Raw genomic sequence first — 13,485 nt, forward strand, 5'->3', positions numbered from 1 at the left:
ACTGGGATGACATGTGCAGCTTTGATGGACAGGGTTGCATGGTTTGGTGGGAGTATGTCACATGTATGGCACAGGGATCAGTCCAGCATGTGGCGATCCTAGTATTAGGATGGTGGCTGTCCATGACATATGTCTTACAGATCAGGATATGGACATGTAGCATGTCCATCATCATGGTGCAGCAAATGTCTTTATGCAAGGTAGACAGCATGCTGCATAGTGGAGGTGAGGATTGTGAAGACTGGTATCGCCCATCCACGCATGGCCATTACCCCTTAAAGGTGCTATGTCATCCAATATTGGTCACCCCAGTGCTGTATATGCCTGTCCAATGATCTCCATGCTCATGGATGGCACCCTGTCATGACATGGGTACCTAGTATGACTACCCAAGGGGCCTGGAGATGTCACCAAGGCAGGGAGGTGTACTGCACAGCACCATCCCCTACACAGTGTCAATAATGTTGACCACAGCCTAGGTGGTAGTTAATGGGTACAGGGATGTTCACCTAGCGGTGACAATGCTGATATCATCCATCAGAATGTGCACATATGTCACACACCTCACCCACACAGCCCATTCTGTATGTTGTTCACAACACTGACACAGCTATTCCTCATAGGTCATGGCCATTCACATCCTTACATACACAGATGCCTAACATTTGTCTGTGTGGTATGGGCTACAATGAGGGTGCAGTACAACACATTAACCCTGTTCTACTGTAGCTGGCACTGGTGTGCTATGCACATGTCACTCTGGCACCTTTTGTAGTTGTGAGTCTGTCAACAGGCCACTGGTAGAACACTCCTGTGACATACAAAGGTATTTGTAATCAAACATCCGTACTGTCTTGTACAGCTGTACTGCTAACATCTACAGTGATAATGGTTCATTGACATGCACACCATACTCAGCAGGGTTATAGTGTGGTGCCACCCATTATGACTGTCGTCACCACTTGTGGGTTGATATTATCCAACACCCTATCTGTATTGTATGGTCATGCTAGGCACTTGGTCAGAACTTGTGAGCATGTCATGAGCTACTGATTAATATAGCACCCATTCCACAACATTTCCTACAGGTACACTGGCTGTCCTAAAATTTCCAGCTTGCTTATGGTACAACAGCTGTTGTACACATGTAACACACATATCCTGTGAGACATGGTTGTATATACAGGCATGTCCAACTGTCACGTACCAGTGCTATTGCCTGTCTATATGATGCATATGTCGTACATGTGGCAATAGAGCAATTGTCTCATGTACACATTCAATGCTCACCTCCCAACATACAACACTACAGCCTGTGGGGGATGCACTTATGCAGTCCTGCTGGGGGTAATGCTGTCACCAACCCTGACTGCACCTGACAGTCATGTGGGGATGTGTAACATTCGCAACACACCCCACTCATCACATAGTATCACATGATCTCCACCATAGGCCTCACATATGAGGACAACTTGTGCAGTACCTCTCCATACTCTGTGTAGGCACCAGAGGCAGCCCCCATCATGGAACACAACATCACCAACTTATAGCCCACAGACTCATGTGTGCCCATCACATACAACCAATAGGGTGTTATAACATACACAACACACCAGTCATAGGTGAGCTGTAGGCAGTCACACTGCAGCTCCACACCGCAGGTTACACAAGGTGGAAGTCGCTTACATCTTGCTGCCGGGTAACTGGTTCTGCAACATAACCTATGCACCCATGCCACACCTCACCAGGTATGATGTGACTGTCATTCTCCATGTTAGTGTGAATGCCCTGAGATGCCACTTCACAGGCTACATGTGCAGGGACATGCAATAGCTCACCAGTGTTGTAGCCCTGAAGGTGTGGGCCTAGTCCTGGGGAGCATTATACATTCATCCGGACTCGATACCACTGTACAATGACTGACTGTGTCACTTCAACAGTTGCCTATGCTTCTGCTGTCATTCCACAGGCATCTGGTATCTGTCCGCTTTGACTGACCTGGTCAAACACAATGCTTTGGCACAGATGACCTGCACCTGTCAGCCCTGGGAGTACAGATCACATGTAAGGCTCTTGCTGCTTCTATACTGCCTGTCTTGCACAGTTTCCAATAACAGTCACCGGCAGAATGGGAACTGGCAAGCAAGACATGGGGTCATGTGACACATTGCTTGCATCTTCCTTTGTGATGCACGCAGGCAAGGCACACCTTATAATGCACCACTCCAATATCTCTGCAGTGACTGGGACCTGCCTCTAGGCTCTGCAGAGCACACCTGCAATGACAGGTTATAGACAAACCATACCTTTCAGGCACATACCTGGACCGGCACACCCACAGCTGAGGTGTTCCCATATCCCACTATGTTGTACACACATCCTGGCTAGTTACTTAGCACAATGCATCAGAGCTGCTCCACATGCAACTAACTGTGTCCAGAACTGCTATACACATTGTAACAAGCTACAGATTCAACAACATGCCCCACGGTTACCAGACCTCATTTGTTGGTGTACTGGACAGTAGGGCTCAGACAGCTACTACTGATGTGTGACTGACACTACCCCACACTTAACTGGGATAGCCACTCATGTACCGACACATCCATGAGTCATAACCTCCACTCGGCTGGATCAACCCATACACACCACCTCCAAGACCAACATTAACCTTGACATGAACACTACCAACATGTGACTAATGTTCCACACCTGGGGTTATCCCCTCATTGGTGGATTCTGAACATATGCTAATCAACCTTGTTAGCCACATCCCGGCACCACACCCTTCACGGCATACACAGTACTTGAGTACTACAATGCCTACTACAGACGTCTTACAACAGCGGTTGTTAACGTCATGACACCCGTGCAGATGGACAATGCACATACAAATGCTGAAACATACCCCAGTGCACTTCATTAGCACATACATGACTGCATGGATCATGCTATTCCACACAGAGCCATGATGGTACACGCCAGATAACAGACGCCACTCTGGTGGTCAAGTTCCATGGACATAATGTACAACAACAGGTGGAGGCTGTTGCACAGTGGTGTACAATCCCATGGGTGGGGTAGCTCACTGGTCAGCCTAGGTAGGGTCATGGGATCCCTCATCACATACTCCAAGATTAGCTACGTAAACATTACTGTGACACTTTCTGGGGTGTACCTCAAGGCATTATGGTGGTATGTCAGTTGTCGTTGGCAACACCCACATCTGCTCTCACATTCAACAGTCACTCAGGAACATTACAGATCCAGGTCATGTTGGCAACATGCTGGCGGATGGATTCAATGCTAACATTACACCATCTCACTCACTACAGGGCCACAATCCATGCAGGAACATTGCAGTGTCCTGCGGTCACACCTACACAGTACTAACCTGCACTCTATATGTCCTAGGACACTGGCCCCATGTCACCTTCCAAAGTCCCAGGCTGTGATGTCCACAAACCTCTGAACGACATGTCTCCCCACTAGGCCACCATATTCAGTAATAGCCTTGTATCAGACATTGTGGCCCCTGAATGGCACACAGCAACATTTATCACACTCCACACAGGTGGCACCACAATGCATGAGTGGGACTATAGTCCTACACACCTGACTGGACTGTTCTGCATGGCTATGGGGCACATCATCAAGGACTTCATTCACAGAGATATTGTTGGGCTCTGGTCCTTTGATGCCGCCCGGGTTGGACTTGTTAGGGCCAGAGCATGGCCTCTACATCTGGTGGACTCCTTTCATACAGATACCAGGGTAGTTGATGATGGTACGGGAGTCCACACATTCTACATTGTCCTCTCATTGCCTTTCAGCACCGTTCTCCATTCTGGTATTGACAACATACACATCCACCTGCACATCATACCCTATGTCTCAGGATGTTATGCAACGTGGCTCATGGACAGGACACACACAATGAGGGTAGCATACCATAGTACCTACTGCATTTCAGTTACATTTTCCATACCACAGTCCTCAGTCATTGGGCCCCTCATGTTCAGTATATGCTTCCCTGAGGTACAGGCTAGCACAGAGGGACTTTCCCTGTCTAGTTTTACAAACCACTGCATACAAAGTGCCATGATTGATCCACCAGCTGATACTGACTCCATCCATATGGGTGTCACTGTGACAGATACCTGATATGAATATCATGGCCTCAAGCTGCCATTACACAATTCACCCATTGACTATCACATAGGTGGTAGTCCCCTACATATATGTCACATTGTACATGTTTGTAGTACACACATATGTCGCACCCACTCCTGTGGTTACCGTATTGACACTGTGGCATGGATATCCTTCTACGTGGCCACACTTATCTGTACTGGGTGTGTAGCTGGTACATAGGAACCCATTGCACCTCTGAACTCAAGACTTCTACACACATTCAAGGGTACACCACCCCATTTAGGGTGTACCTTACACAACAGCTACAGCTTTACATACCACACCATTAACACGCCATGACGTTTATTGAGCTCCGACAGTTAAAGTATGCGGCTGAACTACGGACACCACATTTGTACACATTTGCATACTACATACTCAGGGGTGACCTCTGCTGAACAGACAGGGCCCATGTCCACAACAATATTAATGGATATATTCCACATACGCGACATAAGCAAAAGCCACTGTGAGCAACATGCTCATGGATATGTGCACACACGCAACAATGAGTGGGATGTGCTTGAGGGTTACATTCCCAAACCGGTCACTCACCATGCTTTGGAATATGAGTCCTATGTACATCACGCAGGGACACTCAGTAGCACTGTTCATGTGATACCTCCCTTGGTGATTGGGAGACACATGTACACCAGGGATCACTGCAGTGGCTGTACTTTGCAGAGATGCAGGTAACACATGGCTCTGCTGTTCACAGGACACTACCCTAGAGAGGTGCCACTGGTGTGAACACTGTAGTTGTGCTTACACATAGACTTGCCAGACTGCATAGTACCCCACTATGAACCTGTGAAGCTATTACAGGTCCTTTGTGCATGGTTACTTGGTAGCCCTTCAATTTAGATTAGCTATCATGCTATTGCAATGCCCCGTGCCTACAAGCCATATGTATCCTGTTATTGTACATGCCAATAGACGATACCTTTGGTATGCATGATATGCCTGCTATGCTGTGTAGAATATCTGACATATCTACCTACAATACTATACATTACACATATTTCACATAGTATCCCATAATGCAAAGCATACTTGCACAGCGGGACCACCTTAGACATGTCATTGTCATTATATGCCCATACACATGCCTATTGTGACAGTATATCAACATATACTATCCCCTGCTATGGCACGTACTTGTTGGACATACCCTACCACTGATGGTGGGTTGCATGGAATTGTTCTGTTTAAAGCCCTCATGTAGCATCCCTTGTGGTGTCTGTGATGTGTACCTTGCAGCCCCCTGCTGGACGCACAGTTTCTACATGCGTTAGTATGCTCAGCAAGACATCACTACATAAATACCTTTTCCCACTTTATGCATTGCAGACACTTTTAATTAATGCAAACCAGGCTATGCATACAGTAAATAATTAATAAAAAACATGCTATACATAAACTTACATACCGAGTGTTCTACATACCTTGTTATCATTATGGACTTTCGTCTCTATCTCTCTCACACTGCTTAAACAGGTATTTTGTATGAGCATACGGTTTGAATGTCTGGCAAGTCATCCTTATATACGTCGATACCTGTAACATGTGGTTTCCTCCCACCAATTGGTGTTCCTGAGTGACTAATTACTTGCATATCAGCTGTGCAGCTACTCCATTCGCCAATTACGTGGCAACAGTGGGGTATAATTTAATTCTCCACTTGGGCATTGCCCATTTGCCCTACCTTCGGGGAGACGGCCTGTATTGTGTTTTGTTATATGTAATTGCAACTGCTATGCATAGAGACAATTATACTTTGGATTCATGTCCCCTGTGGATTGTGTGTGACAGCTAGAGTATGTGGTTCAACATGTGGGTGTTCCTGTCATCCCAATGTCTGATAACGAACTATTGCAAACAAAACCTGTAACATAGCCGTTTGTTCCATTATATAACGGCTGCAATTTTGCATGGCGCCTTTAATTGTATCTCTCACAAGGTATGTTGATGGGTCTGCAGATGTAATTGACTAACTGGATGTTTGTGCTGTTATTACAGTCTGTATTGTTATAGTTTATAGTGTGGGGGATGTCGGTGGATGTACGTAGCATATACAGGTTTGTGGGGCTTGCATTTCTACATATTCCATATATATGTGTGTGGGCTCCGTCCCTAATTAAAGAGCTATCAGTTAGTAGACTTATGTTACAGGATTGTACATTGGGCCATCGTTAATTGGTTTCTATATAGTATGCAGGTGAGATTGATACTTCCATACCTCCGGAATTGCAGCGATATGTAAAGGGATATGTCTAACTGACAGCTATCCTGTGTATTTCTGTCCCAGATATTTGCAGTCATTGCGGTTGTGTTGGTAACAGAACCTCTTTGCTATGGGTTGCCACCTTTTCATATGGCCATTGTTGGACACTTGCGGGACGCACAGCGGTGTTTACAGGCCAACACATAGCCACGGTCAGTACACAGGTTAGCACATACTTTTATCCTCAATACATACCTATTGTGGGACTTTGGCTACTTATCATATTGCATGTAACATTTACGTTTCTTACATACAGGCATAACTATTTTATGCAACTATTACATTATATATGGGACATATTAATGTCCTATAATCCCGGACATTTGCCCTTTGTAATGTTTTATGTCAGGACACACCTGCCCAGGGTGGGGCTGTCCCTCCTAATGTGGGACAGGTGGTAACCGTATACCTATGGCTAGCTATACCCACACCTACCATAATGATCTACCTCCGAGTCGGCACTAACAGACACATGATGCAGACACACACACACACACACACACACACACACACACACACACACACACACACACACACACACACACACACACACACACACACATTACAGTCACACAGAGATGCACACGGCACCCTCAACACACACATACACAGACTACGGCACTCACAAACACAGTTGAACACAGTACCTACGTGGACCGCAACATCGGCAGCGATAACTAAATGTCCCTTCATATCATCATACTATTACTCATGGTTGTACTGTTCCAGTACTGTGTTCTTTCGGTCTTTCAGCCTCGTGGTTATGCATGTCGGTATGTTACACATTCCATAGTTGACGGTATCCTATTTATTTGTACCTCCAAGGTGTTATGAATGTCGTTGACCTATCTATAAATATTTGCAGATATCGCTGAATCCGTGTATATATCAACATATATCACTCTATCGCCCTTTCTATCTGTATTATATGTATGTATATATGTATACACATGGTTCTACCTGACATAATCGAAACCCCAGAACACCGACAATGAAATTACCGACACCACATAACCGACAGTGCAAAAACACGAAACCTCACATGCCCGACAACGAAATAACCGATGGTACACAAACACGAAACCTCATACACTGCACACACCACAATAACAACAATCAACAAACAAAACACATCCCCTGTCCAAAAACCACACACACACAACACAAGCACACCAAAATCCCTACAAACCCACACTAAATCACACATACACAACTATCAACAACCCTAACCCAAACCCTAACCCTAAGGTCCGTCACTATCGCATACTCAGCTAACCCGCGCCCTAACCCTAACTCGCTTAACCCACCCCTAACCCAAAGACTATCACTACCACACACTTACCTAACCCAGTCCCTAACCCTAACTCACTTAACCCACCCCTAACCCAAACTCTATCACTACCACACACTTATCTAAACCGCGCCCTATCCCTAACTCACTTAACCCGCCCCTAACCCAAAGACTATCACTACCGCACACTTACCTAACCCAGTCCCTAACCCTAACTCACTTAACCCACCCCTAACCCAAACACTATCACTACCACACACTTACCTAACCCGCACCCTAACCCTAACTCACTTAACCCGCCCCTAACCCAAAGACTATCACTACCGCACACTTACCTAACCCAGTCCCTAACCCTAATTCACTTAACCCACCCCTATCCCCACAGACTGTCAATATCCACACTTACTTTACTAGCACCCTAATGTCCGTCACTACCGCATACCTACACAGCCTTTTCCCATGTCGGCATCCTCGGTGTCGGTGTTTTCATCCATCACGTCAGTCTTCTGCTTGTCAATCTTCTGGCACTCGCGATTCACTTGTCGGTGTTTTCCGCTGGCGATGAAGTCAGGTAGACCCATACATATATATATATATATATATATATATATATATATATATATATATATATATATATATGTATATATATATCTGACGGGGAAAGTGACAAGCAAGCTACACCTTTCATTGTGTACATGTTGGTGTATACTGTTTCCTGGACTCCACACATTTGTGTCTGTACCTGTCACATTACACACCTGCCGTAGGTTAGGGTTACCAGCTCTCCCACTCTGCGAGGGACAGTCCCTCTTTGGGCAGTTGTGTCCTGAAAAATATTTATGAACATGGCAAATGTCCTGGGATTTTAGAACATACTTATTTCCTATAGTTTAAGTAATAGTTGCATAAAACAGTTATTCTGTATCTGAACCACCTATATGTTCTAGAAACAGAATAATTAAGTAAACATTACAAAAATGAGCTTTTATCTAGGCAAAACAGTGAAGTTCTGAATTTTGTACTGGCCGGGTGTATGTGTCGGCCTGCAGACATCTGACGTATGTCCCACACTGGTCATTTGAAGAGGTGGCAACCCTACCATAGGTACATCTTGCCTATCAATAGTGTTAGGTGATTCTATACATGATTGCATGTTCTACATCTGGCAGTGGTCGTTTTACCCTTCAGAGCAGGCGCTATTAGTTCAGGGGTGAATAATGCTGGTTTCACCTGTTCTGGACATCATTGACCGTGATCTGCGCGATATACGGAGTAGCTTATCCCTGTTTCACGCATATCCATATAGTCATATTTAAACGTCGCTTACCAGCAGCGGGCAATGCATATTCCCGGTAACATGTGCTAAACATGATCTGCTGACCTGCATCCGACATGCATTATTCGTGCCTTCAGGATTATGTTACATCCCTTGCAGGACGTGGGACCGGGAACATGCATGACGGTCACTGCATTTAACATATGGCCATCTGAGATTTGTACACGTGTTATGTCATTTTGTACTTGGAGTATACTATGGCTGTTACTCCATACTGCACTTACATGGGTAACTCAGTTAGTTTACATATTGATGAGTCCAGTTAATGGTATGTCCATGTGATGTTTACTGGATGTGCACCAGCATTGGGTATGTATATCTCAGTGAGCCACACACAATACTGTGCTACACCTTCAAACGACCGAGGGTGGAGCATGCTGGGGTGACGAATACCTGTCATGGGTACACCCCATGCCTTGACACAACATCCATGATTATATTATGTGGAGCCCCTCATTAACGCAGCAGGGACTCTGTGCTGAGTGTGTGCAGAACAGTGCTTACACACATGTGCTCCCATGATTTTCTCTTCTCCTCTACACGACAGTTGGTTACTCGATGTTGTGGCAACAGCGGACACTGTTTGCCCCATTTGGTGTATGGCCTTTGACAGTTGGCCGTGAACCTACCGTTGTACCTGGGAACCTATACACATAGTACCACCATATGCTGATAGGTGCATGTACTGTTCAGGTGTTGACATTCCTTGTTCCAATAGCTGTTGTGTGTACAATGTTTGAGGGCTGCCTATGTGGGATTCACACAGTGGGCCACCTATACATTACAATTTACAGGTGGTTGTGCTTGTGTGCCATCCATTTTACTGTGTGTGCAGGTGGAGAGGTGTGTCAGTCCATAGGGGCCTACACTGTCAGAGTATGTGCTATACGTTCCCTCTTTGCCAAGGCATAAGTATATTGGGCATGCCTCCATCTGCCTACTGGGGCTGGCACAATGTGTTCATGGTCTGAATCCCTCTGTGCCTGTGATGGCCTTGGCAATTGCAGTGGGCTATGAGGGCCTTCACCATTTTGTCCCTGCTGCAGCTGTTTCCGCAGGATCATATTATGTAGCATGGCACATACTATGACAATGTGGGCACATGTGCCTGGAGAGTACTGCAAGGCTCCACCAGATGTGTCCAAGCACCGGAACCATGATTTCAGCATTCCGAACACACGCTCTATGATGATTCTGGTTGGTGTGTGTGCCTCATTATGGCGTTCTTGCATGGGTGTGTGTGCATTTCTGATGGGAGTCATCATCCATGGCTCCAGTGCATAGCCAGCATCCCCCACAAGGTGGCCATGTGGGATGTCCCCCCTGACAAATACCTGATACAGCTGTGAGGCATGCCAGATATGAGAGTCATGGTAGCTTCCAGGGCTGCCAGCACACACATCCATGATAATGCCCTGGGCATTGCACATGACCTGGCAGTTGATGGAGTGGAATCCCTTGCGGTTTATGTAGCGCCTACCATGCTCACCGGGTGGTGACTTGATTTGTATGTGCGTGCAGTCTATCACACCCAGTACCTCCGGGTAGTGTGCCACATGGTGGAAGTGATGCATATTGCTGGCCAACTCCTCCTGAGTTCGGGGGAAGTATATATGCTCATTGGCATGTGGTAACATGGCATCCAGGAACTGGTGTAGTACCCTGGATGCTGATGCCTGTGAGATCCCCATTATATTTCCAGTTGGCCTTTGAAAGGTACCTGTGGCTAGTATTCGCATGTTTACACATACCATCGTGTCCACTGGGATGGGTTCCCCTCTGTTATTTCTGGTTCTCAGGTGGCCGGCACAGCTCCACTATTTGCTGTAAGATGTCCCTGTCCACCCTGTAATGCTCTACTATCTCCATATCATGTAGTCCCTGGTAGGTTACCCTTGGTCTGAACACTCTTCTCCTCCTCTGGGGCCTGCGGTGGTTGTCGGCATCATGCTCCACAACACCGTCAGTCTCTAACACATGCTGATGAATCACAGCTATTGCAGCTCCCAACATGTACATTTTAAAAGTTCCCCATGTGTTTATACCTATGGTGCAGTGTTTGGAAATTCACAGGTGTGTGTAGGGTGCTTTCACACTTTATACTATTGTGCTGTGAACACCGATGATGTCATAGGGTGTGTATGTGTGATTGTAGCTACAGGGTATCTTATGTGTTTTACTACCGGAACTACTATTGTGGTGCCTTTGGTGTTGAATTACATTTGGCTGCCGTGGATTACCTCTTGACCTTCCCTTTACATTTCTGCACGCTCCACCTACCATTTTATGGCATGCATCCAGCAGCCTGCTTTCATTTGTACTTTCCTAGACCTGGCATATCTTGCATAATGTGTGCTATTGCCGGTCTACTGTTGGTTTGCTTTGCTCTGCTATGACAGATCTCCTATCTTTGCAATCCAATGCCTCCCCTCCTTTCTTTGCATTCTGATGCCTCCCCTATCCTGTTTTGCAGGTTTCTGCGAACAGACTTGACAGATGCCGTCGATTGGCCGCTGTGAGTTGATTGGTGTTGATTGCTCATTAGTACGCCAAATACCCTACTTCGGCATTTCCTTCTTTTCTTCCCCTGACCTTCCTGTTTGTGCTATTGTTCGTGCCACGTGCATCCGCTTACTGGGTTTCGGGCACATTTTCATCCCCGTACACATGCGCTTTTGGGCACCATGCGTGCTCTTAACTAAACAATTCTATACCTTCCTCCCCACCCCTGTCCTGCAGCTTTGCTTAGCAACGGCCAGGCCAGTTTGCATTGCTCCAATGTGCTTGCTGCTACGGTGGCACACCCCTCTGCTGATGTCATGTATCTCCTCTGAACCACTCCTCGGTATTATAGTGCTGCGCCGTATGGTTCAACTTTCATCCGGCAGGACATTTGCGATTCAGTATTATCTGCCTCATTTGCATGGCATTGACCACTAATTCATAGTTACCACGCCGAACACTGTCTCAGGCCCTTAGCAACCCTTGCACCTTGGTTGTGGTGTTCCATGCCTACCATTGTGTATTATGGTGTAAACCTGCTTTGTATTACATTGCGATTTTATGACATTTTTATATATTTTCTTTATGTTCCAGTTTGCGCACACATGCCCTGCGGTTGTACTGTGCGTTACTGTGGACATGACATTAAATGTTGTCTTTTAGGTGTTGTGCATCTTTTCTTATGCCATTGGCTGTGTATTTAGCCATCGGCATATGTTAACTTTGTAATACATGAGTCTGGTACGCTTCCATAGCTCCGATGTTCTGTTTGGGAAAATGTAAACCGTGTTTTTTGGTTTACATTTCCGTGGGCTTACGCTACACCTGCACCACTTCGTGAATCATTATCTGCCTTCATTTGTATGGTGCAACACTGCGCATGGGGTGATTAGCATACCTATGCTGAGGGCTGCGCAGTTCTGGCGTAAGCCAGTACTGCACGTGATTTTGGATCGTACCTGAATCGCTCGATGGCCATATTTGGCGTTATTCCGCCCGCGCCTGGTGCAAACTTCATGAATCCCGGGGATTATCTTTTCTACAACAGTCACTGTTTCCTCAGATGTTTTATGTTCATTCTACTTGAAGTGGGATCTTTGCTCATACTCATTGCATTTATTACTTTATTATGGCAAAAATGACCAATGAATCTAAAAAAAAAGTATTCATCTAGTATAACCTTTTGGGCCAAAAATATAATGTTTGTTGTTACTAATACTGTTAAATCCTATAGTTACACTCTTCCAGCCACCCTAAAGTATGCTTTGTATGAAGAATTATGTTGTACCCGTACCTCAGTTACACTCTTCCAGGCACCCCAAAGCATCCTTTCTATGATTAATTATTTTGCACCCATAACTCTGTTATACTCTTCCAGTAACCTCAGAGCATGCTTTGTATGATGATTTAAGTTGTACCCGTACCTTACCTTCTTGCCAGTGAAATACCAACATTATTCTGAGCATTCCTACATTCATATTTGTGAAGATTGGGGGAAGATGGGTGAAGGCTACTAGCGTAGTCAAATAGAATTTGATACATAATTCTATAATTTGTAAATATAAATGTAAAATACAGCCTTGTTTCTTAAATGAAAGAAAACACTGGAAAATGTGAACTTCAGAATTGTTGCAACATTGCCATCTGCTATAAGGAAAACTTAGCCAAGCATTTCAAATGTTCTTTGAAGTTAAAATTATCTAGATAGTGGTGCTGAAGTGGCTGGCTGAACACATTCTTTCTGTTTTCTTAACTTAAGGAATAATTGCTAGAGTGTACATGTGAAATGTCTTTTATTTTTGTAGTTTCCTGAGTAGGTGTTAGATTGCTAAATACTGTAGCCTTTTTGCCTGGGAACTCCAGACTAAGTGTCAAAAT

Source organism: Protopterus annectens, chromosome 5.part0 (genome assembly GCF_019279795.1).
Source record: "Protopterus annectens isolate FY-2018-M chromosome 5.part0, PAN1.0, whole genome shotgun sequence".
NCBI classification, from domain to species: domain Eukaryota; kingdom Metazoa; phylum Chordata; order Ceratodontiformes; family Protopteridae; genus Protopterus; species Protopterus annectens.